Genomic DNA, 22,372 nt, shown 5'->3' on the forward strand with positions numbered 1-22,372 from the left:
TATGCACATGCACACAGAGACATGTGCCTACCGTGCCTCCTAAGTACTTGCCACATTGTCACTCCCATGGCCCATGTGCAAGGGGGCTGAGAACTGCTCTTTGAAAGGAAAAGTGCTTTAACCTTTTCTCTTCATGATTCTTCTGTTTTCTTTTTGTGAACGCACAGAAGGAGTAAGGAAAGGTGTTTGTGTGTTTTCAGTATGTGTGATATACAGCTTTGCACATATGTAGGCAGGTAACCACCAGTAGTTACAGGAGAAAGTGAGAAAAACAACAAAGCCCAGCTTACATGAACACTAAAAGGAAAACAAAATTCATCCGGTAGCTAGATTACTCTGACATGGATAATTTTGCCTGAATAGATGTGATTATGGAGAGTAATAGTACAGAATTTTGACTGGAAATTTCAAATAACTTGAATTTTTCTATATTTCAAAGTGTGATAAAGAGGCCACAGAATGTCAAAGAGAAGCAAGCATGGCTGGTGAGCAAGTCTGGAAGCTCAGGAAAAGAGGACACCTCTGGAAATTCTATCACCTTATTTAGGTTCAAGGTCAAATTTTGATTGAGAATCTGGGCTCTGACTTTTAATAAACCTGGATGGGAATCCTAGCTTTGGTATTAACTTGTGTGACTTTATGTTAGTCATTTTATCCTGGAATTATATTCCACACTAGAGGCCCAGTGCACAAAATTCGTGCAGGAGGGAGTAGTCCCTCAGCCCAGCCTGCACTCTCTCGAAATCCAGGACCACTCAGGGGATGTTTGACTGCTGGTTTAGGCCCGATCCCACAGGGATCCTTGTGGATCAGGCCTAAACCAGCAGTTGGATAACCCTCTCGCAATCCGGGACTGCTGGCTCCTAACTACTCGCCTGCCTGCCTGTCTGATCACCCCTAACCTCTCTGCCTGCCTCCCTCATTGCCCCTAACCACTTACCTGCCTGCCTGATCACCCCTAACCACTCGCCTACCTGTCTCATCGCCCCTAACCACTCTGCCTACTTGCCTGATGCCCCTAGCCACTCGCCTGCCTTCCTGATCGCCCATAACCACTCTGCCTGCCTGCCTGATCACTTATAACTGCTCACCTGCCTGCCTGATCACCCCTAACCGCCTCTGCCTCAGCCCCCACGGTGGCAGCTTTGTCTGGAAGGATGTTCGGAATGATGTCCGGAAGGTCGTTTGGCTGTCCTGTCTAACTAGCATATTATGCTTTTATTATTATAGATTTGTATGAAGATGATAATATCTACTTCATGAAGTGGTTATAAGGATTAAGTGAACAAACATTTAACCTTTGCAATGGTGTGGGACCCATAGAAAGCCCTCATTAAGTACAACTTATATTGTTTTTATATTGTTACACAACATCTTGAATACTTCGTTTAGCTTCATTTTCCATATTTCTTTTCTTTTAAAAAATCTTTATTGTTGAAAGTATTACTAGGTCCATTTTTTCCCCATTGACCTCTTCTAGCCCACTCTGCCCCCCCCCCCCAGGCCTTCACCACCCTATTGTCTCTGTCCATGGGTTCTGTATAAATGCATACAAGTTCTTCAGTTGATCTCTTCCCATACACTCACCATTCTCACCTTTCCTCTGAGATGTGACAGACTATTCCAAATCAGACTAATAATAGCTGTTTTGCTCTCTTTATATAGTTTTTGTGGACATTAAATAACAGTGCATGCAAATATACTTTGTAAAGTGAAAAATTGCAAATAGAAAGTGTGGTTTTGTCATTATTTTGGAGGCACTTGGACTGACATGGTTACAGGAATATTTGGGAGAAATCCACCTGCAGAGGAACAACAGATGCCTTCACCCACCAAGTCCAACCCCTGTGCACCTTTTGGTGTGAAAAGCTTGGAAGTGTCTCATATGTGCATGAGGTGGATAGTATTTGGAAATAAAGAATGGAAGGCCCTATCTTCTCTTCAGTAGTGGGGTGCACAAGGTGGCAATCTGCAGCTTTTTACATTTTACAACTACTGCTTTGTTACCCCTGGAGCTTAAAGATTTAACATGATTGCCAAAACCCCTCTGATTGAAAACCAGCCAGAAGCTCAGATTCTTGCAGGTTCTGTCAGTCTTCATCGTTCTCATTCCCTCAAAGCAGGCACTCTCAGACCTGTCACCATCCTTTCTGCCCCTAGGAGGGGAGGGATTATGGGTCTCAGAAGTAGGCAGTGGATTAGCCCTTGACCAAGTTATCTGGGACCTACTGTTTATCATTGGGGCTGCCCAAGTCTCCTTTTGCAATACATTTCAACACTTTTCCATGTGGAAGTAGAGGGGGCTAGGGGATAAGAGTTGCCTTTGGTGTAGTCTGGCCTCCTCAGACAGAGTTGGGTTAGAACTCTATTCCTACCGATTACCCTGTGTAGCTATTTGACCTGATTTAAATTATTTATCCCTTCTGAGACTTGCTTACTGCATCTGTAAATGGGAATAACAATATATCCACAGAGCAAAATTTTTCTGTGAATTACATTAAATAATGTATTTAAAATATCTTATGAAGAACATAGCATAGAGCAAAATTTAAACACAAATGTACTTTCCTGTTCTTTCCCTTTGATTTGTAATAATTCATTAACAATTACTGTGCAACTTTCTAGCCCACTCTTTCCTTATCTAAAAGGTAAAGTTAAACTCAATGATTTATAAGGCCTGTGGGTCTAGAATCCCTGCATTTCAGGTGCTATAAGAGAAATAAATAGGTTGCTCTGCACACACTTAGGTCGCTGGGAGAAAGTCTTAGAGGGAGATTGGGAAGAGAGGATTTGATCTAGCTGTTATTGGATAAGTAGGATTTTGATAAGTAAGTATTGCTAGGATGAGGAAAGACATACAGAGTCTAATGCTTTTTTAGGTTTCATGAAAGTTGTTTGGATAAACTGATTCACCGTAAGATAATAGAGATTTGTGAGCTGTGTTTGCAAATTGGAAAGAGAGCCAAGCAAGGGAAGCATGAGCTCCTCTCTTGGGGAAGTGGTAGACCCCGGGCCCAGTGGCCTCGGTGCACACAGGCAGGGATGCAGCAGGCTTTCCAGGAGGCCCTAGTTCCCCGTGGACGGCAACCCACATGAGAGCAAGGACACAGCCCCTTGCTGCCAGGCGTCCTTGCTGAATGTTGAACTTCGGATGAGTAAGTGAGTATCACTGCTGCACCTAAAATATTAATGTCTGAGTGTGGAGTAGGATCCAGGAGAAGAGAACCTAGTGATCTTTTTATAACAGCAATTCTCTTGGAACACTTCCCCAAGATACCCCAGAGTACTTTTGCAAATGCTGAATATTTTTTTAAAGCTTTAGACAGCTTTTTCTTGCCTGCCGTACAGCTGTGAGTGTGGGAGCGCAGTTCTCTGGGGACTTGAGCATATGTTTTCTCCCTGAGAAAATCTGGGAGCGAACCCCAAAGGACACATCGTACCCCTCTCCCGGCCAAAAAAGGAAAATTTCGTGTGAAAAACTCCCTCGGTCAATGAGTAAAACTGTGGGCTGAGAATAGAGCTTTACAAACTTTTTTGTGTGTTGGAACGGAGACTGGGTTAATGCATGAGTCAGGAATCTTCTGTTCAGTTTTTGATCTCTCACTGTAAGTATTGTATCATAAGCTCTCTGGGCTTCATCTTCTCCCCCATAAACAAGGAGAGTAGGTCAATGGACATGGCAAGATACCTTCTAACTGGATGCTTCCAGTGTATTGTTATTTCCAATAAACTGGAAGAATATTAATATCTTAAAAAGAAACAATTTTATGTGATGGAATATGTGCTGCCAAATTCCAAAGTTTAGTAGCTTTATTTGTGTAAAAAGCATCTCAATACAACTGGAACAAGTTTGGGTTTGGTAGTATATCTGTCCCACCAAATAAGTCTTACTCACCTGCTTTGATGATGGCAGTTTTTGATTGTTTAAAAGCAAGTTACCCCTTTAAATATCACGGCTGTTGTTCCTCTAACATGTACTCTGCTAAAGTCAGTGTTTGACTTATGTCACCTGTAAGATAACACAAGCAGGGGCTGGCTAAACAGAAAATGATTTCTCATTAACTGAGTCTGAAGGTGACCTCTACTAATTTAGTTCTTGACTTGACTCTTTGGGCTAGGTACAATAGAATGAAGGCTCTGCTCTCCTTGAATATATATAGCTGGGAACCCCATCCCAGTTCTACTCATTTAGAATCTTTAGGAAGTAAAAAGAACCTGTAAAAAGAACCTATTTTATTTTTACTAACTCTCCAAATACTTTTGGACACTCACATTTGAGAATTGTTTTCCTCAGTATGTGCCGAAATATTTTCAGCTTTTAATAATACTAATTTAATAAGAACTCTATCCTAAATGACTCTTTTCCCTTTTAATGTTAAGGTAATGCATAGTTCAGAAAACATGTTTAAAAACATAACTGCGCTATGCTAAAGGTAGGCACTGTGTATGGTACATAGACTCCTCTGTGGCTTTTGTTTTAAGGAGTGTCTTTAGTAAATATTTTCTTATTTTTATATTTACAATTGCATGTATTCTTGCCATTGAAGAACTATCCTCATTGGTTAGTTTTGTGTTTTTTTTTTAAAATATAAAAATATCAAGTGTATTATTTGAATAAGTATTTTAGCAAATGGTGAATATAAAACATATTTCCTCTTTAGCATCAAAGAAGCCAACACACACATTCATATAGAACAAAAACCCATATAAGAATTACTAAGTCTGACATTTTCTAACTTTAAAACACCTTAGATCCGAAATGAATAAATAAATTAACAGGTGAATAGACATCTGTTACTTGGACCAAGCTACTGAGTTACTCAGATGCTGTTGAAAATGGATGTCCCTGGCACCCTCCTACCTGTGAATGACCCAGGACCCCAGACTGAGCCCGAATAATGCTGAGGAGGCTAAGTGTTGCAGGTCTGGTTAGGCTGCGTGGGCTGTCTATTCCTGACCTTAGGCTTCTCTGACTGTTTCCCAGGCACCTTCAAGGAGCTCCTGGGGATAACCATTGAGCGACGTTTCACCTTCCTATCTTCAGGTTTTGAAGTCTTGGGTCCCTCATTTGGCTCACGTCCCTTGTGTGTCTACTCTGCTGCTTCTGGGTTCAGACTGCTCTCTTCTAGTAGCAAGATCAGTCCATTCCAGCCTCAAAGCTTCATCCCACGAGCAATAGAGAGAACTGGGAAGCTTCCCTTGAGAAGGCATATAGGGTATCCTTGGGGTCCTGTACTAACACGATGTGACATTCAGTCAGAGCCCAGGTGCCCCGGACTGTCCGATGCTTGGCCCATAAAACGTCCACAGACCGTTAAATCATGTAAGCAGTGCTTCATTAGGATTGGGTTTGTTCCTTTTCATCCACAGAGACTATGTCCCTATTGCAGTTTATTAAAAGTGCCCGTGCAGTGCACCGTTATTCATCCAGCTTGTATTCATGAATGGCTTGTTCTCAATAGGACATTCAGGTGGAGATCAATAATCAGTCTCTTAGTTAGGGCAGGAAAAAAATCCATGGATGCATTCAGCTGTGTTTAAGAGGTCTTATCATTAAAGCAGCAGCAGGTATTCATAAACCATGCTTGCCGGCGGGGCTGGGCATGCAGGATTAAAACAATCGTTCATCAGGCTCTGTCTCATGAATGTTTTCCTTTGACTTTTGGCAGGATCTCCAACCTGGACATATGCCAGTTGACATGGGAACACTGAGGCCAACAATTTAAGGATTTTCACATTCACTTGCAGTGGTAAGATTTAAAGATATAACAATGAAGGACATTAAATATTACTAGGTTCTAGCTTTTTGCAGTAGATATAAAACTGAAGCTGTTTAGGCATAATATTTTTAGACCCATACAGATCTCTATTCAATTATTTTGCAAAGCTACAGTAAACACAAGAAAAATCTATAATTCATAAAAATTGAATTTAGTATTGTTGGGATTGGTGAAAATAGGAAAACTAAGTAATATCAAGATTTCTATATTTCTGCACTATTGGACCAAGTGGGGGAAATGGTTTCCATTTTGAACAATGAAAGTGTTTCTCTTCAGAAGAGAGGTAAATATTAGAACATGAAGAGGCATAAAATTTAAGATCAGTGGGGAGAAAAGAAGGGAAGCAGTTCTGTTTTCAATATGTTAAGGGGCAGTCATGCTCTTAATGTGGACCCAGAGATTGGGTTCCTAAATGAAGCAAATCTGTAGTCAATTAAGAGGTTGCATAAAAATGAAGAACACCAGATGCTTAAGGTATGGTGATACACTGGACCCTCGCAGTTATCAGAGGCACAACCATATGATGTTTCTTGAAAAAGAGTCATAATGGTGAAGATGGTAGCAGATGGATAGCAAATTGTGCTCCTAGAAGATGGTTTTGAAAAGAAAGGTTTTCCCCTCTATATGTGTGTATTTATTTACATACATATAGGGTGGGGCAGAAGTAGGTTTACCATTGTTAGTACACAAAACACAGAGTTTGTTCTTGCATTATTATTTATTAACTATTATATTATTATCCATAGGAACAACTGTAAACCTATTTTTGCCCCACCCTGTATGCATGCACACACACACATCTCTTAGATCTGAGACCAAGATCTATTACTGAGAAAAATAATAATTATCATTCTGTTTCTTCTGGAAGAGAACAGAGTCACTGGACACATTCCCAATATGAAATAGAAAATGAGCCATGATGTGGTTAACTGGAGCACCTAGGCTTTGGGTAGATTTTTTGGCCCCTGAATTTTTGAACTTAATAGATTAAATTCAATAATAATATCGATCCCATTCCCAACTTCAAGTTGGACCAGATCTTCATAGGGTGAGACTATGTTCAGCACATTCAGTTCTCTAAGGGCTACCATTTCAGGACATTTTTTACGTATGCTTTGGTCCCCATTTTCAGGGGCCTTGTAGCAGATTCATGCTTCACAAAAATGTGGCTTTTAGCCAACATATTTGTCCATTTTTGTATACCAGAAATGGCTTCATATCTGTGAATTTTCAAAGGATATCTTTTTGGCAACTCAGCATTCATATTTAGTCTTCTAAATATATTCCTCTCAAATCACCCAGCTGCTTTATCCTGTTATATTATTGTGGTAACTTTTAGTTTAACAGCTTGTAGTCACATAATCTATTTATGGAACAATGGAAGAATGATTGTGAAATAGCCTGGAAGATGCATTACTTAAACCAATGCCTGCAGCTGACAGTACAACTTCACACTTTGGTACATATAAAAGTAAATGAATGAACCATTATGTTTTCTTTTATCTCAATAGCACATTCCTTTTAAAAATTAAATTGCTTTGCACTTGAGTTTTATTTCATGCTTTAGATGTGCTTTCTAGGAACTACCACTAAACTCTAGTTCCCATACATAAGTCATGGTTTTCCATATGTGCATGGAATTCAAGATAACATCCTAATTAGAGAGTCATTAAATCTCAGATATCAGAAGGGCCACCATTAAACTGAATCGGGCTTTTTAAAAACCTCAAGGCTGAGCAATTTGAGGAGGAAAAAAAAAGTAAGAGGAACATGCATACAATTGGCCTTAATGAAACCACAGACCTCTGTGGATGTGGGTGCTCTAATAACTCACTCCTGGCCCACAGAAGTCATAGTTTCGTCTGAACTCTGTATATTAAATTATGCTTTTTGTTATCAAGAGTGAAACCCTCCCAAAGAAACTCAGTAGATCATGCTAAACTGATTTGTATCCTTTGAAATATGAAGAGATTTCCTTGAAACTAGCCTTGGAGCTTCTAATCTCTAGAAAATCAGACAACACTGAATTTTTTGCCACTTCTGCAATATGAAGCACTCTGTTGACCAGATAGGCTTGTTTGAGAAAGAATACATTGATGCTAGTGGCATAAGAGAAAGAGCAATGATTTAGGAGTCAGCGTACCTAAATCTTAATCCTAACAACATAGCTGTCCTAGCTAGAGAAGCTTCTACCACCACCACCACCCCCCCAACCCCCCGCCGCCCCGCCGCCCGCCTTTTTTTTTTTTAACCTCTGAGATCTTACTTAGTTAACAGCTGGGCCTTAATTTTATTTTTCTATTTTATTTCTTTTTAAATTTTTAAAATCTTTATTGATAAAAGTATTGCACATGTCCCCCTTTTTCCCATGGACCCCTTGTAGCCTGCTCTGCCCCTGCCCCAGGCCTTTACTACCTTATTGTCTGTGTCCATGGGATGGAGATGTGTATATATATATATATATATATTTTTTTTTTTTTTTTGGTTGATCATTCCCACCCACCCACCCTCCCCCACCTTCCCTTTGATATTCTACATTAGTTTTCAATCTGTAAGAGGAGGTTAATAGTCACTTTACTCCTCTGTAGACTTCTCCAAAGATAAAGTAATAAACAGGAAACACTTTGAGGAACTTAAAATTACTACACAGAATTTAGTACTGCTAGAAAGTTGATTTCTTATTAATAGTACTTGTCTTATTTGAAAGTTATGTCAAAAAAGCATCTTCATAGGTGTCTTGACATTGACAAAAAAGCTTACAGTGCTCTGAGCTTTAATGTACTTGGTTTTTCTCATTAAATTATGATAGCACCAAAAGTCAATTGTTATAATGGTCTCTGACCTGTATCTGAACTTCTCTCTGGTGTTTATATTTCTAAATTTCCGTGTCCTAAAATTTATCCAGAAGGAGAGAAGGGGAGAGAATGGAAGAAATGTTTACAATATAATCCCTGTCCACAAGACTGGAAAGGAAGTGTCTCTGGGGTTGATCCTTGCAGTGAATCATCCTTTCTCGGACTTCCCTCCCTCCCTCTAATTCTTATCTCCCTCTCCACCCCCTCCAGTCTCCTTTCTCCTCTCCTTCACACCTCAGACAGTCCTTTACTTGTTTACAATCTATTTTTTTCTAGCTATTGACCCACAGCCCTCTGCTTCCATAAATCCTGCTTTAAGTGTTTGATCTCTAAGACAAATACACCCCCCATCGCCCTGAGTTTACTGTCTAACTCTGTTTCATTACAACTGTTGTAGGCAATCAATATGAATTTGAAGGAGAGGGAGATGTCTTGGGTCCAAGAAACAAAATTTTCATGAGCATACCATAGTCCTTGTCTTTGCAAAGAACTGTGGATCACATGCCCTTTAAGAATAAAGCCATAATTGTTGGAAAACATTACTCAGATAATAAACAGGAAATTCCAGTACATGTTATAGAAAATATTCCAGAGCTCCAAGTTTATATACTAATGTTAAAAGCAATCAAGGACTATGAATAATAAATGAAGTTAAACGTAGCAGTCCAAATTTTTATTCAGAGTGCTAGAGAAGAACGTTAAAATAATGAGTATGGGTCAGAGAAATTGTATGATAAATGAAATAGCAACCAAAAGTATCATCATTTGAGTTTTTTAGGGATAAAATCTGAACACCATCCAAAGTTCACCATTATAGAGATGCTTACCTATGTGTACTACATCGTACTCTTCCCTGGTCCCAAGATCCCCAGCTCCATGGAAGCATCATTTGTACTTTTTCTGACTAATAAAATTCACCCTCATTTCTAACAATTTATTCTCCCAAGAGAACAGAAGTAACTAATGGTCTCTTCAAATCCAAGTCTGGTTCATTTTGTCCTCAAGTTAGAACCTACCTGAAATTTTCAGGTCACGATATTCTGAAATGTCTCTGGGAGAGTAACCAAATAAAATTAAGATATAGGAATAAAATTAAATATAGAAAATATAATCCCAGAATATTCAATCCAGATTCCCACGTGTTTATAACTGACCCAATTAGCCTGAAAATTGTAGCTTTAAATCATCATAGCAGACAATACTATTAACAATTCAATGAGCCAATTTTCTTGGGCTCTGTCTGATCTGGATACTTCTATTATTTCCAGTGTTCCCAACTCAAAAGATATTTTTTCTCTTTTTAATAATTGGTCTCGACTTCTCTCAAAGTCAAAATTGAGGTGAGGCATAATTAGCAAAGAGGGCTCCTTAAAATCCTTCCCAGTGGTGAGACCATGAAATGATGGAAATTGATGGAAACTCAAGTAGGATCTCTAAACTCTCAGCTACTTACAATAACATTTCACTGAAGCTCAGAAAACTGAAAGTATTTTGTATTCCAGTCACCCACTATCACTCTGTAGCTGATCAAAATAACCCATGACTAATAACAGGAACCAGAGAACCACCATATCAGCAATGGGCCCATCTATCACTCAGACATTTTTGGTGTAACAAAGTCAAAAGTGAATTTTCATCTGTTATTTTCAAGTTTTGCATCTAACAAAATGTCATTAGAGCACAGTGACTTATAGAAAATTGGGATAGATTGAGAGCCTCTGATAAAAGGAAATGTTTACATCACTGAAGGATTTTACTGAATTGAGTGGGGAGGAGAGCAATAGTTTTTAATAATGTGTCCTCTGATGTCTTATCAACTATCTGCAAAAAATATAATTAACTATGTAAAGATATTTGTTATAAAGATAATTATAAACACACAAATATTCTAGAAAAAAATAAATATTGTTTTGGGGGGAGTGTAGAGGCAAGGAGAGATTAGAAACATAAGTTGTGTGAGTATACTGTGATTTCTTCCTCATACAGGCAAAAAGACATGTTCTGACAGCCCATCCCTTGGCCATGCATGTCAGCGTTTAGACTCTAGGTGCTTATATGGTGTGTGTGTTTGGGGGAAGGGGAGATGAATGTCTGAGAAAGTAACAAGTAAATATCATCAAAAATGAAACTTTTACAGGTTACCTGAAAAAGCATGATCAACCAAATATCTCTTTTGTTGAGGAGTGACAATTATTGCTAAGATTAAATATATTTATTTTAGAATTGTTCAAGGGTTTGCTTTAATTCTTGATGTTTTTGTGTTGCGCAGTGAGCTATATTGTTCTGTTGTCATGGCACCATCATGACTATGATTGTATATTAGGATCCCTCTGAAATCCTGACTTCATAAACAGATCTCATAGTAAAAATAGACATGTCTAAATATTATTTTTCCATCTGAAAAATAAAACTTTCTGTCTTCTCCTTCTGGTCATTCATATACCCATTTATTTGTTGACTCATTCATTGAACACATATTTATTGATTGCCTACTGGGTATTGCTAGGCATTATTTTGTGTACTGGTGGATACAGAAGTAAACACAACAGATAAAAATTCTTGCCTTGGCTGAGAGGAAGATGGCGGCGGTATAGGCAGACGCATCCCAGGTCGTGTCCCTGAGCAAATGGAGTGAGCAGCTGAAACTAGTAACATCCACCCCGAATTGGCGAAATTCCTCAGCTGGCGAGACGGTTTACAGCCGGGAAGAGCAGAACTCCCCTGGAAAGGTAAAAAAACCAGGGATTTGGGCAGGAAAGTTTGCCAGACCTCTGAGCCCAGAGAGTCAGAGGGAGACCGCGTGGCAGACAGCCGCGTCCCTTGGGACAGGCACAGCCCCTGACGGGGGGAAAGGAGAACCGCGGGATTCCTGGCGCTGCCGGGGGAATTGAGAGCTGGGTCTGTGATCACAGAGGACTGAGCCTAAAGGGGGCAGCCTGAAGAGCTGACCAGACCATGCAGTCCCGGTAAGAGAAGAAGCTTACAGAAACCAAGCCTTCCCCGTTTCCGCGGCCAGCGTTTGTTTGTTTGTTTTCACTGAACCCTGTTCATGGGACATTTCGGATACAGACACTCACCTGTGCTGAAGAGAGGGAGAGTGTGCGGAGGAGTGGAATCTGGGGAGAGACTGAGGAGAGAAGGGGGGCCGGGAGAGGTGACAGCGAATTGAGTGCTGAGTCACCCCTGAGCCCAGGTCTGAGGCAGCCATTCTCTCCGGAGAGTGAGACTCCTCCCCCCAGCCCCCAGGCAAGGCGCACAGCCACACCCAGATTCCACCCTCTAGGAGATCAAGGATTAAAATAACCTGATCAGTCCCTGGGAGTTAACAGGGTCTGGCCTATAGAGGGATTTTCAATCCCAGCAACAACACAGCACTGGTAACTCTTACGCAGCCAGCTCTGGGCAGTGAACTTCCACTGGACAGAGAGGCCCTGTAGCCTCAGAGGCCAACCCCAGAACACTGCCACCCAGAGGCTGACCCACAAACTGACTCTTTGCTAAACACAAAATAAGGCAGTCTGGGAAACAAATGCGGCTTGCTTTAAAATAAGGACTGTGGTTTACAACACAGAGGAACAGTGTATCGCAGGGAAACTCAACACTCTCCTGAATACCTGGCAGGTCTAAGGCGAGCCACACTGAAGAATAGAAGAACCGAAGGACCTTCACTACTGCAATATTTTTTTTTTTTTTCTTTTTTCACCTTTTAACTAAGAAACAAATTTTTTTCTTTTTTTTTCTTTTTTTTCTTTTTTTTTTTTCTTTTCCTCTTCTTCTTTTTTTTTCTTTTCTTCTTTTTTCCATCACCTGATTTTACCCTTTTAATTACTACCTTCTTATTTTTAACCAGTATTATTACTGCTACCATTTTACCATTTTTTTTAAAGTCCCATTTTATTTTCTCTTTATTTTATTTTGGGATTAGTGTTCTCCATTCTATTTTCATCGTTATATTATTGGTTGTTTCTAGTTTGCATTCATCTCCAGGGAGCTGTTGCTGGAATTTGTTGGGATTAATGGCTGTTCTATAGGAGTATTCTCCTCATATAAAAAGTCTCTTCCCCTCTTCCACTTCATTCTCTCTTTTGCTCTTTTTTTTTTCTTTTCCTTTCTTTTCTCGCTTTTACTTTCCCCCCTCCTTTTTCCCAATTTCATTTTTGCACTCCTTTTTTTGGTCCCTAATTTTCTTTTCTTTTTTCTCTTTTCTCTTTTTCTCTTCCTTCTTCCTTATCCCCTAATTCTCTTAATTCAGGTGGTCACCTTTATTTGGGGTTATTAATATCGTGAATATATTTGTGTATAGTGCCTGGTACGTGGTGCCTTGTTGTGTTGTATTTTGTGCCTTTAAATCAACACAGCAGATCCAAGCAACAGCAACCTCCTGAGCACCACACCCTCTGCTGAGGAACAGCAGCTGTACATGAAACCTCGCCCCACCAGCCAGAAGAGCCACCACAGCTGTGAACAGCACCCACCAGAGGAGTTGCTGCCAACTGAAGAGCAGCTGCTACCGCAACCGCCCGAAGAGGAACCGCAGACCAAGGAGTCACTGCCACCAAGGGAGCAGCCACTGAACGACTCAACGTCTAGTTATGTCAGTGAGATCAAACATGGGTAGACAAAGAAACCCCCAAAGGAAAGAGAAGGAGGACTCTCCAGAAAAGCAGCTAAGTAATACAGAGGCATGCAACATGACAGAAAAAGAATTCAGAATAAGGGTCCTAGAGTGCATAAACCGGATGGAGGAAAAAATCGACAACCTCAGCAAGAAGCAAGAAGAAACAGATGAAAAAATCGATAACATATGGAAGAAGCTAGAAGAAACAGATGAAAAAATCGATAACATATGGAAGAAGCTAGAAGAAACAGATGAAAAAATCAACAACTTAAGTAAGACCCAAGAAGATATGAAGAGTGATATAGCTGCAATGAAAAACTCCATTGAAAGTATCAACAGTAGACTAGGAGAAGCGGAGGACCGAATTAGTGATTTAGAAGACAAGGAAGCAAAACACACCCAAAACGTACTGCAATTGGAGAAAAAAATGAAAAGACAGGAGGAGAGCCTAAGGGAGCTTTGGGACAACATGAAACGAAACAACATACGAATAATAGGGGTACCAGAACAACAGAAGGATGAACAAGGATTAGAAAACCTATTAGAAGAAATAATATCAGAAAACTTCCCTGAGGTGGGGAAGAAAAAAGTCACACAAGCCCAGAGAGTCCCAAACAAGGTGAACCCAAAAAGACCCACACCAAGACACATCATAATTACCATGGCAAATGTTCAGGACAAAGAGAGAATCTTACAGGCTGCAAGAGAGAGACGGAAAGTTACATACAAGGGATCTCCCATTAGATTGTCAAATGATTTCTCAACAGAAACACATCAGGCCAGAAAAGAATGGACGGAAATTTACAAAGTGATGCAAAGCAAAGGACTGAATCCAAGAATACTCTATCCAGCAAGGCTATCATTCAAACTTGAAGGGGAAATAAGAAGCTTCACAGACAAAAAAAGGCTAAGGGAGTTTATCACCACCAAGCCAGCAATGCAAGGAATGCTAAAGGGACTGGTATAAAAATAAGAAATAAAAAGCTCAGAAAGAAAACAGCCACACAAAACAGAAATGCCTACAAACAAGTACCTTTCAATAATAACTTTAAACGTAAACGGACTAAATGCTCCAAACAAAAGACATCGAGTGGCTGAATGGATAAAAAAACATGACCCATACATCTGCTGTCTACAAGAAACCCACCTCATTAGAAGGGACTCACACAGACTGAAAGTGAAAGGATGGAAAAATATCTTTCAGGCAAATGGAAAGGAAAAGAAAGCTGGGGTAGCAATACTTATATCGGACAAAATAGACCTCAAAGTGAAGGCCATAACAAGAGATAAGGAAGGCCACTTCATAATACTAAAGGGATCAATACAACAAGAAGATATAATCCTGGTAAACATATATGCACCCAATGCAGGAGCACCCAAATTCATAAAAAAACTCCTGGAAGATATCAAAGGAGACATTGACAACAATACAATCATAGTAGGGGACTTTAATACACCACTGACAGCACTGGATAAGTCCTCTAGACAAATAATCAGCAAAGATACAGCAATCCTAAATGACTCACTAGATCAGATGGACTTAATAGACATCTTCAGAACACTTCACCCGAAAGCCAGGGAATATACATTCTACTCAAATGCTCACAGGACATATTCAAAAATAGACCATATATTGGGTCACAAGCAAAGTATCCCCAAATTCAAGAAAATTGAAATCATAAAAAGCGTTTTCGCAGACCACGATGGCATAATATTAGAAATAAACTACAATAAAAACAACCCAAAATACTCAAACACCTGGAAGCTGAATAGCATGCTATTAAATATTGATTGGGTTACCAATGAAATCAAAGAAGAAATTCGAAACATCCTGGAAACTAATGACAATGAAAACACAACAATCCAAAACCTATGGGACACAATGAAAGCAGTCCTGAGAGGGAAGTTTATAGCTCTACAGGCCTATCTCAACAAACAAGAAAAAATGGAAGTAAATCATCTAACTCTACAACTCAAAGAATTAGAAAGAGAGCAACAAGAAAACCCCAGAGTGAGCAGAAGGAAGGAGATAATAAAGATTAGAGCAGAAATAAATGACATAGAGACCAAAAAAACAATACAGAAAATCAATGAAACCAAGAGCTGGTTCTTTGAAAGGATAAACAAGATTGACAAACCTCTAGCCAGACTCACCAAGAAGCAAAGAGAGAGGACCCAAATAAACAAAATCAGAAACGATAGAGGCGAAATAACAACAGACCCCACAGAAATACAAATGATTGTTAAAAAATACTATGGACAGCTCTACTCCAACAAACTAGACAACCTGGAGGAAATGGACAAATTCCTAGAAAAATACAACATTCCAAAACTCAATCAGGAAGAATCTAAAAATCTCAACAGGCCAATAACTATGGAAGAAATTGAAGCAGTCATCAAAAAGCTTCCAGCAAACAAAAGCCCAGGACCAGACGGCTTCACAGGGGAGTTTTACCAAACATTCAAGGAAGAACTAAAACCTATCCTCCTCAGACTACTACAAAAAATTCAAGAGGAAGGAACACTTCCAAGCTCATTCTATGAAGCCAGCATCACCCTAATACCAAAACCAGGTAAAGACAACACAATGAAAGAGAATTACAGGCCAATATCCCTCATGAACATAGATGCCAAAATCCTCAACAAAATCTTAGCAAATCGGATCCAGCAGTACATCAGAAAGATCATACACCATGACCAAGTAGGATTTATCCCAGGGATGCAAGGATGGTACAATATCCGCAAATCAATAAACGTGATACATCACATAAACAAATTGAAAGAAAAAAACCACATGGTCATATCAATTGATGCAGAAAAAGCATTTGACAAAATTCAACACCCATTTTTGATAAAAGCTCTCAGCAAGGTGGGAGTAGAAGGATCATACCTCAACATAATAAAAGCCATATATGACAGGCCCACAGCCAACATCATACTCAATGGACAAAAACTAACACCATTTCCCCTAAGAACAGGAACAAGACAGGGATGCCCCCTCTCACCACTCCTGTTCAACATAGTACTGGAAGTGTTAGCCATTGCAATTCGGCAAGAAGAAGAAATAAAAGGCATCCAAATTGGAAAAGAGGAAGTAAAACTGTCCTTATTTGCAGACGACATGATATTATACATACAAAACCCTAGAGACTCCATCAAAAAGCTACTGGACTTAATACATGAATTTGGCAATGTAGCAGGATACAAAATTAACCCCAAGAAATCCGAGGCATTTCTATACACCAATAGTGAACTTTCAGAAAGAGAGATTATAAAAACAATCCCGTTTACCATCGCACCAAAAAAATTAAGCTACCTAGGAATAAACTTAACTAAAGAGGTAAAAGACCTCTACTCAGAAAACTACAGGACGTTGAAAAAAGATATAGAGGAAGACATAAACAGATGGAAGAACATACCGTGTTCATGGATTGGTAGAATCAACATCATTAAAATGTCCATACTACCCAAAGCAATCTATAAATTCAACGCACTTCCCATTAAAATACCAATGGCATACTTCAGAGATCTAGAACGAACTCTCCAAAAATTCATCTGGAATAAAAAAAGACCTCGAATAGCTGCAGCAATCCTGAAAAAGACCAAAGTAGGTGGGATCTCAATACCAGATATCAAGATGTATTACAAAGCCACTGTTCTCAAAACTGCCTGGTACTGGCACAAGAATAGGCATATAGATCAATGGAATAGAATAGAGAGCCCAGAAATCGGCCCGAACCAATATGCTCAATTAATATTTGACAAAGGAGGCAAGAACATACAATGGAGCCAAGATAGTCTCTTCAATAAATGGTGTTGGGAAAATTGGACAGATATATGCAAGAAAATGAAACTAGACCACCAACTTACACCATACACAAAAATAAACTCAAAATGGATAAAGGACTTAAATGTACGACAGGAAACCATAAAAATTCTGGAAGAATCCAAAGGCAACAAAATCTCAGACATATGCCGAAGCAATTTCTTCACTGATACAGCTCCTAGGGCACTTGAAACGAAAGAGAAAATGAACAAATGGGACTACATCAAAATAAAAAGCTTCTGCACAGCAAAAGAAACCATGAACAAAACAACGAGAAAACCCACTGTGTGGGAAAACATATTTGCCAATGTCATATCTGATAAGGGCCTAATCTCCAAAATTTATAGGGAACTCATACAACTTAACAAAAGGAAGATAAACAATCCAATCAAAAAATGGGGAAAGGACCTAAATAGACACCTTTCAAAAGAGGACATTCAGAAAGCCAAGAGACATATGAAAACATGCTCAAAGTCACTAATCATCCGAGAGATGCAAATCAAAACAACAATGAGGTACCATCTCACACCTGTCAGACTGGCTATCATCAACAAATCAACAAACGACAAGTGCTGGAGAGGATGTGGAGAAAAAGGAACACTTGTGCACTGCTGGTGGGAATGCAGACTGGTGCAGCCACTATGGAAGACAGTATGGAGTTTCCTTAAAAAACTGAAAATGGAACTCCCATTTGACCCTGTGATCCCACTTCTAGGAATATATCCCAAGAAACCAGAAACACCAATCAGAAAGGATATATGCACCCCTATGTTCATAGCAGCACAATTCACCATAGCTAAGATCTGGAAACAGCCTAAGTGCCCATCAGTAGATGAATGGATTAGAAAACTGTGGTACATCTACACGATGGAATACTATGCTGCTCTAAAAAGGAAGGAACTCTTACCATTTGCAACGTCATGGATGGAACTGGAGAGCATTATGCTAAGTGAAATAAGCCAGTCAATGAAGGAAAAATACCACATGATCTCACTCATTCATGGATAATAGAGACCATTATAAACTTTTGAACAATAATAGATACAGAGGCAGAGCTGCCTCGAACAGATTGTCAAACTGCAGCAGGAAGGCCAGGGAGGGTTGCGGGGCAGGAGGCAGGGGGGTAAGAGATCAACTAAAGGACTTGTTTGCATGCATAGAAGCATAACCAGTGGACATAAGACATTGGGGGATAGGGGAGGCTAGGGGACTGTCTAGGGCGGGGGGATAAAATGGACACATATGTAATACCCTTTGTAATACTTTAAGCAATAAAAAAAAAGAAAAAAAAAAAAATTCTTGCCTTTATGGATTACCTTCTAGTGGAGGAGATGAGCAATGAGCAAGACACAAATCTAAAGGACTTAGTGTTTGTATACTTTATATACCCATGTGTATTTTATATATAGATGAGTGCTAAAGAGAAAAAAGTAGAGAAAGATATGAAATGTCACAGGGTTGGGGGGTTGGATTTTAGATAGTAGCCTAGTAAAGCTTTTTATGTTGGAAACTTTTGAAAAAAGGCTTGAAGGAAATGAGGCAGCAAGCCATGCAGATATACCTGGGGAAGAGTTTTCTAGGCTGTGAGAACAATAGGAGAGGTAGTAGGACATGAGGTCAGAGAGGCAATGGGGAGCCAGATCATGTAGAGCCCTGATGCCATAGGAAGCGTGGCTCTTACTCAGGGATTATTCTGGCTGTCATGTTCAGAGTGGACTCTGGAGGTCGAATATGGGAAGGGAAGGGAAGGCATAAGTGGAAAGACCATGTAGGAGCATGCTGCAATAATTCTGGTAAGAGAGGAGAGAATAAAGTCTTCTGCCTAAATGGAGGGGCTGACCTTGACTATGAGCATAGAGAACTTATTCATAGTAACAGGAGAGATAGGTAGAGGTGGGCAGGTATGATAGTGAAACCATGTGAAAGTTATTTTGATTAACTATGAATGTCAGTTATATTAGGCAACATGAGTATAGGTATTGAGTGGTTGTTTGTTTGACTTTAGTGATGACTATGGTTTCACGAGGAAAGTTCACCAAAGCAAAACAGAAGTTAGGATAGTATTGCAATGATTATCTATGGGACTTATTAGGTGGAAAGGAGGCAAGAGAGGATATCATGGGGGAGATATCTGAGGGACGCTGAAAGAGTGGATTTTAGGTCCTGGTGAGGTTGTAGAGTTTTATGATGTGGGGTTAGAAGTAACAGATAGGAAAGATAAGAAGTCATGACCAAAGAAAAGAAGATGGAATTGAGATTTTGCAGGGACTGAGGTTATTGGTAGCAAGAGAGTCTAAAGAGCAACTATGGATGTGAGTGGCTCAGGAATGATGGCTGATGAAATATTTGGAAGAGAGGAAGTCCAGGAACTGAGAGACTTAGATATTGGGAGGATCATCCCATTGGGTATGGAAATGACTAAACATTAAATAGGAATAGTATTAGAGAGAGTGGTTATGAGCTAGACACCAGAATCTCCAATTAACTGAGGGGCACTGAACTTGAGAATGGTGGAAGAAGCAACTCAACTACTAGAGGGTGGTATAGCCCGGTGATGGTGAACCTTTTGAGCTCGGCATGTCAGCATTTTGAAAAACCCTAACTTAACTCTGGTGCTGTGTCACATATAGAAATTTTTTGATATTTGCAACCATAGTAAAACAAAGACTTATATTTTTGATATTTATTTTATATATTTAAATGCCATTTAACAAAAAAAAATCAACCAAAAAAATGAGTTTGCGTGTTACCTCTGACAAACATGTCATAGGTTCGCCATCACTGGAATAGCCTGATGACATAGAGGAAAAGCTGGGATTTTGTAGAGGAAGAAGGAAGAAAGGACTGGACACAATAAAGAGGAGCAAGAAGGATATCTACCGTACTTTCAGGCTCCTTGGTAACAGGGATCTATGAGAGGAAAGCTACATGTTGGAAAGGTTTCTGTACAATCTGTGTTATCATGCAGAGCCAGGTTTCAAGTAAAAGGGAAGCTTCCAAAGGAAATTGAGTGAACTTTCTGGGATTCATCTAAAGTGCCAGAGGGGATAGAGAAGTTGTTTTAGGGGCCATGGGGCCTTGGTCAGAATAAGTCATTAACAAAGTCCTGTGGATATTAGAGAAGAATAGACAAGAGATGACAGTGACATACAGAGCCTATCCTGATAGTCCTGCAGATGGTGGTGATGAGGCTGTGAGTGTTGTGGATAAGGAGAGTATTGAGTGCAAGATTCAAGGGTAGTGAGGGAGACCTTTCTAAGAACATGAAGAGTTCTGAGGTTCCTACTTGACTATTGCTGAGGAGACAGTTGTCCTTCGGAAGAGTGGTATGATTCAGAACACAGGGACACTCTCTTGATATGATCCAAACAGTGGCCTTTAGCAAGGTGGTCTTATACTGAGTGGGCTGGCTCCCTATGAACTCATCGTTTTAGAAGCCAATGGTTCATCTTTAATTGGAAGACACACTCCCCCTCCCCCCCAGAAAATGTGTATCAGCAGAGTATTGTTCTATTTGGCCCATCAGATACAGAGATATAGACTCAACTGTGGAACTCAATGCACTTTAACAGCCTTCTGTGATCTTTGCTCTAACTCCCACCAACCTACTTATGAACCCGTCTTCCTTTCCCTGTTCTTCTCCCCTGACCTGTTCCATTTCTTGATACATTAGGTAAATGAATATCTGTCCACAACACTGTGTCCTCCATGTTTTTTTTTTTTAAAGTACTGATTTCTCTTATTCTGTGCATTCTCTGAAATACTGGTTCCCTCACAATTTTGCTTCTCTTGGGTTTCATGCATTCTGAACTAAGGGAAGGTTGTGCTTTGCACGTTCTAGTGCCCTTCTCCTTTGTCCTGACCTTCTGTCTTTGCAGAACTGACTTGGGAACTACAGCTGATTCATAAATGACTCAACTTTTCATCTTTCCATCGAAAACACTTCTATAACCAACATTGTTCTGGGAGGGATTGTAGTATCATACAGGTTTTGGAGGCACTGTAGATGGTCAGTCACTTTATGGGACTAAAATGCAAGTTATAATTCAATATAAATCCTCAGGCCCAATACCTGTGAAAAGTTAAGCTGTTTTCTGTTTGTGAATTTAGGAGCAGCTACTCAATTCTCTGAATGTATATAAAACATATACATATACAGTTTAAGACACAGACCCTCAGTACCATTGCGGTTATTATGAATTACAAAATTGCTCATTTCATTTTTTTCCTCCAATGTGGAAATATCGCAAGGAATTTAAAGTGTAATGTTTTTGTACTTTTTATGGGAAGCAAATGCTATGAGTCAGTGAAGAACACATGATTTAGATGAATGAACTTTTCTTAACAGCTAAAATTATTTGTTATTCATCCTCACCTGTACCACTGGTTATTTCTGTATTCCCCACTCCAATATAAGACTCAATCTTCATGTGATATTCCTCAGTCTCGCTTAATGCTTCCCACCACCTGCACTTTGTGAGGCAGCGTGATAGCGGGAAGAGCATGGGATGTGGCATAAAAGGGCTGGTGTTTAAATTCTGGCTTTGCTACTTACCAGTTATGCAGTGATGAGGAAGTTGCATGAGTGCTATTATTCTCTGTTTTATTATCACAGGGTTGTGGTGTTAACTGCTCTAAGATATTTAAAAGTGCTCAGCACACTACAACTTAAAAATAGTAGGTGCTTCATCAATACGCACTGGCCGTGCTTTGTTTATCATCTCAGCCTTGGTCTCAGCCTCAGGTGCTTGGTTAGTTTTCCTGGTTTGTGTTTCTCTGGCCGCCTCTTTGGTTTCCTCCTCTTTAAGCAGTTTTGCCTTTGCACTCCCCTTGACCTGTGAGTGTGTGTCCTGTAGATTGTCTTTGTGGCTGGAAAGGGGAGGTGTTTGGAACCCCTCTTTTAGATAAGGAGGATCTGAAGGAAAGGTGCTAATGACACGTATGACAAAACCAAATATTTATGGGGAAGAAGGGAAAGATAGCATCATGGGAATCTGAGTGTCAGCTGATGGTATAAAATTTTCATAAGTCAAACTTCTAGCAGTGCCCACAGTATATAGAACTACCACGGGGTGAAAACCTGCCAAAGAACATTGACTATCTTTTCTAAAATCTGTTAATCCATCAATGTAATAAAACAAAATTACATTATTTTATATAGTTACTAGAGGCCCAGTGAACAAAATTCATGCACTGGGGGAGGGGGTCCCTCAACCTGGCTGCGCCCTCTCACAGTCTGGGACCCCTCGGGGGATGTCCAACTGCCGGTTAGGAGCAGGACCCCTCGCTCCTT

General features: G+C 39.8%; 1 protein-coding gene across 5 annotated transcripts in view; it reads left to right on the forward strand.

Moving 5' to 3' along the window:
• The window catches only part of SEMA6D (semaphorin 6D), a 586,160-nt gene that overhangs the window by 200,736 nt on the left and 363,052 nt on the right, over positions 1 to 22,372 (forward strand). For all 5 annotated transcript variants that reach the window (XM_036300565.1, XM_036300571.1, XM_036300556.1 and 2 more), the window contains exon 2: positions 5,670 to 5,750. The gene's annotated coding sequence lies outside the window, so the exon portion shown is untranslated. The remainder of the gene's footprint in view (positions 1 to 5,669; positions 5,751 to 22,372) is intronic.

This window comes from Myotis myotis, unplaced genomic scaffold (assembly GCF_014108235.1).
Source record: "Myotis myotis isolate mMyoMyo1 unplaced genomic scaffold, mMyoMyo1.p scaffold_m19_p_1, whole genome shotgun sequence".
In the NCBI taxonomy this organism is placed as follows: Eukaryota; Metazoa; Chordata; class Mammalia; order Chiroptera; family Vespertilionidae; genus Myotis; species Myotis myotis.